Genomic DNA, 5002 nt, shown 5'->3' with positions numbered 1-5002 from the left:
GATAACTAATGTAATCATGTTAACAATCTATAATTAGATTGGAACCTCCTTTGTGTGTGGTTTCCAATTGAATAATAAGAGTTTATACTATACTTGTTTGACATACCATTAGTGGAACCTCTAACCTTGATATTTGTTAATATCATTGTTTAATCGTTACGTTAATATTCCATCTCAAAGTTCTCATCTTTTTCTTCTTCTTCTTCTTCTTCTTCTTTTTCTTTATTATATTGTTTAATCCTTACATTAATTTTCCATATTCAAGTTCTCATCATCTTCTTCTTCTTCTCTTTCTTTATTATTATTATTATTACTACTACTACTACTACTTTTATTACTATTATCATTGTTATTGTTACTATTGTTGTTGTTTATAATTGTTGTTTATAATTTGTATAATTAACCTCCCTGTGGTTCGACCCCGGTCTTGCTGGGTTATTTATTACTTCGACACTCCTGCACTTGGGAGAAGATATCAATCTTTTGGTCGTGTCACCATTCCTAAAGAACGACATTGTGCATTAGAAGTCCATCTAGCACATTGATGACAGACTTTCAGTCATTTTGCATGACGTTTCTTTGCAAAAGTGCTTTTACCTTTTCCAAGCATGTATGAAATGAAGGAGTTAGAGGACTCACCTGATAATCGGACCTTTGCTTCAATCAACCAGCGAATATCTCCAGGAATTCCATGATTCATTAACAATCTCAATCTTGCACATCTAGCACGGTAAATTTTTATAATCGCATTCTAAGGCAGAGTGGGAAAATACTTTTTCAATTTTTCAAGATTAGTGTCCATTGTCAAATGAGAATTGGAAGAGAGATTCAAAGAATTGCACAAATATATACACAAATATCAGTTATTGTGGGAAACTGAAAGAACTGACTTAAGTTATAGAGTACCGTTATCCACCATTTGACCGAGATGAGAGAAACTAGCAAAAATCACTCAAAAAGAAACACAAAAATAATGTGAGAAAAACAAAATAATCAACCTTTATCTACAAGATCATTCAAACTAGTTGATTCAAACTAGTTGATTCATTTTCACTAGGAAAATTATCAAAGTAAGCTTTCAAACGATGTATATTTTCCTTAAAAACATTGTCATTCATTGAATTCTCAATATCACAGGCCCCATAAGGATTGTTCCATCTTGATCTTAACTCTCTAGGGAATGCATAAAGTTGAGAATTATAAAACAAAACTTTTTGACCAGTATCAACTTTTTGACAATTTTCACAAGTTTTGCAGAATGCATGCATGTCTTTGAACATGGTGGGCCAATAAAATCCATTTTGAAAGATTTTTGTAGCTGTCTTTTTTGACAAAAAATAACTCCCACATGCTTCAGAATGACAAAGTTTAATGACATTATTTACCTCATTGTCGGGAATGAATCTTTGAAATATTTGATCAGGACAATATTTGAATAAGTTAGGGTCATCACAATAAAAGTTCTTCATTTCATTCAAAAACTTTTTTTTTTTTAGGTACTCCAATCAGCTGGCAAATCTCCTAAAGCAAGAAAATTAATATTTTTATCATACCAAGGCATTGGACTAAGAGAAAGTAAGGATTCATTAGGAAAGTAATCATCGATTGGTTTGAATTTATTGTCACTTTTGACAAAAGATCTGCATCAATATTTTTGGTTCATTTTTCATCTGTGATTTCTTTCTTAGAATAAATCATTTGCAAATCTTCAGATTCATCCAACTCATTTTTACTTAAAGTAGATTCAAGTTAATCATAAACTAATTCGTCAATATGATCTACTTCTTGTAAATTATTATCTCCAGGTTACTTGCAAATGTTAAAAATATTCATCTTCAATGTCATGTTTCCAAATGATAGCTTCATCAATCTATTCCTACAATTAATCAATGCTGCCACCAACCTCACCTCATCCTCTATGCTAGCGCCATTATTTCCATGCTTGTTGGTCCACTCCCTTTCCCCTTCTTCTTCTTTTGCTTCTTCTCCTTACAAAGTTTCACTGTTCATACGTGAATAATGGACATGAATTATAATTGACGTCCACTATTACAGTAGACTTTGGGTCGGACCAATTATGGCCCAAACTAAATTTTTGGGTTGGGCTCAACCCATGCATTTAATATATATATATATATATATATATATATATATATATAATATATATATATAGAGAGAGAGAGAGAGTACACATCCACCCATTAAAATAATTGTTAGAAAAATTACTTCACTATAAAAAATGAGATTCTTTCAATTGTTCTTTGCATTATAAAATTTTAAAGTGATTTATTCAATAAAAAATTTCTTTTACGTGTTGATTGTTAATCTACAAAAGAAGTTTTGCAAAAAGATATCCAAAATCTTACTTCAAAACATATTTTTGCCCCAATGACAAGCTATTTTAAGCATTTTTTATTTCGATATTGTCTATATTAATGGATATTCAAATTTCATCCCTGATTTCCTCTCTTTCTTATATATATATTTTGTCTACATTAATGGATATTCAAATACATTTTGAAACCTTTTGTTAAAAGAGACTTTTCTATGAAATAATATAACTATGTAATATTGATCTTGTATGTTATAATTGTCTAGTAAGATAAAGAAGATCATATTTGATTTGATCCTAGAGAGTGAAATGAATTAAAAGTATAGAATACTGGACGAATAAATTTCTAGATGTATGTATAGATGATGGAAAGCCTTGAAATATTTAAACCATTGCATATATGTATATAATTGTGATCATTGATGTGTGATGTCGACACTTGAAATGTTTTAAATATAATGAAAACTCTACCAAAATTTTAGTGAAAATTTAATATACATTATAGGATGATGATAATAAAAAAAAAATCTATCTTTTATCATCCTTAAGATTGAGTTTATGTCCGAAATATTGTCACGCTATTAGGGATATTACAATGCACATTAGGGGTAGAATAATTTTTTTTGCATATTTTATTCTGTCTTATCTACATCAACCAAACATGATAAAAAGTAAAAAGAGAGTAACTCTCTAGTATATGCTATCAATTTTCTTTGTCTTGTGTTCTATTTGCCTACTCTATTTCCACTATCTCCGTCTCTTTTATCTTAAGAGATCAACCAAACACACTTTAGCGGACTTAATTTTCATATCCTAAAATTAAATCAAAGACTAATTTAATAGTAAATAAGGTATTCAATCTAAAATGTAATAATGTAATTTCAAGAATTATGTAATTAACTAAGTTTAATATTATGTAAGAGATGTTTCAGATGTTTATTGTATGCAATAAATTAGTTAGGATTATGAAGTATCAGTTGGTAAATTAGTAGCTGAAATACATTTTGAAACCTTATGCCAAAAGAGACTTGTCTATGAAATAATATAATTATATAATATTAATCTTGTATGTTATAATTGTCTAGTAAAGTAAATAAGATCATATTTGATTTGATCCTGGAGAGTGAAATGAATTAGAAGCATAGAAAGTTGGATGGTTTGAAATATTTAGACCATTGCATATATGTGTATAATAGTGACCATTGATGAGTGATTAAATTGATATCAACACTTGGAATGTTTATTTTATTTTTATTGTTTCTGTCTTTTCTATCTTGAAATAGTTATTAAACACATCTTAGAACTCTGTTTTTATATCCTAAAATTAAATTAAAGACTAATCTGATCGTAAACAAGGTATTCAATATGAAATCTTATATGTAGTCTCTCTTTTTTATATACTAAATACAGGTTTAGAATCTGGTTGGGATTTTGTAGTCATCATAGCCGTTCATGTATGCGTTCTAAGGAGCTCGTATTTAAGTACGAAGATTTCAATGTGAAATACCAAGTGGGTTCCATATCCAAGAGCAAGACCGTGCCTTCTTACATGGTGACCCCATGAAAAAGTTTGGACTCCTGCTCATATCCATTAGCCGAATAGTCGAGATTTCGGAGCTGCCCTCCATGAGTAACAAGGATAACTGCAGGGTAGGGGTTCTTGCTAGTTGCTAAGAGTCTGAGAAACAAAAACGAGGCATGTTGTTGCTTCTTTTGAAGACTTCAAGGAAACTAGTTTCAATTAAGAAATTATTCATTCTATCTTCCAATATTCAACGACTTGCATTTCTAGTACTATTGTATATATAGATGGGCCGGCAATTGACCATTTTGTAAAGCACATGTTCGTCATGCACTTCGTTGGTTACGGCTGATGAAGCAAGATCGATAGAGAATACAAATGCTTATAACATTGAATTTGAGGAATTGCAGCATAGCATTAGAGGAACAGTTGAGGTACTTGTAATGGAAGATATTTGGATTGAAATCATGAGTTTCCGAAGATTGAACAGGATGAAAATCACATTATGTTTGTGCGGAGGATCAGTTTTACTCAGTTGCCATCACACTATGATGTCTGAGACCACATTATCTGATCATCATCCTCCTAGAGCAAACAAACACCTTCATTATCTTATTACAGGGATAGTTCCAAACAAAAAAATCACATGTTCATCAAAGTACAGCTTTAAATTCATACATGGATCAATGAAATTTATTATTGTTCAGCAGAAATCCTTTCAAGACTCCAAAACATCTCCAACTGACGACTTTACATCCTGAAAGCCCTTTCGCTTTAAGTTCCCTCCAGCAAATCTGTGAGGATAGGTAAAGAAAAGGGTAAGTTATCACAGCTTAGCAAGTATAAACTCACACACAACTGGACCACGTAGAAAATTTCATGTGTTCATGATAATTTCATGTGTTCATGATAATTATCAATTAGCTCAATAATCGTAAAGTGAAACATTGGCACTCTTACTTCTAATAACTGCTACGGGCACATCGAACCAACAATTTGTGCCTAAGACCAACAATCATGCCCAGTGGCCCTTCTCACAAAAAGTACTTACCCATAGGTTACTGACATCCATTCCCAGCCATCTGAGAAATCGAAAACTCATCTTTGAAACATTAGTCTTTTTCCATATAACATTGGCAACTCTTTCC

General features: G+C 31.1%; 1 protein-coding gene across 2 annotated transcripts in view; it reads right to left on the bottom strand.

Annotated features, from left to right (window-relative positions):
* Positions 1-4295: 4295 nt before the first annotated feature.
* LOC105117993 (furry) overlaps positions 4296-5002 on the bottom strand; it is a 2820-nt gene continuing 2113 nt past the window's right edge. Inside the window, exon 2 of one of the 2 annotated variants that reach the window (XM_011015833.1) lies at positions 4296-4648. The gene's annotated coding sequence lies outside the window, so the exon portion shown is untranslated. The remainder of the gene's footprint in view (positions 4649-5002) is intronic. The other variant, XM_011015832.1, reaches the window with a different exon arrangement.

Source organism: Populus euphratica, unplaced genomic scaffold (genome assembly GCF_000495115.2).
Source record: "Populus euphratica unplaced genomic scaffold, PopEup_1.0 scaffold1662.1, whole genome shotgun sequence".
NCBI classification, from domain to species: domain Eukaryota; kingdom Viridiplantae; phylum Streptophyta; class Magnoliopsida; order Malpighiales; family Salicaceae; genus Populus; species Populus euphratica.
This window is presented reverse-complemented; position numbering and strand designations above follow the sequence as displayed.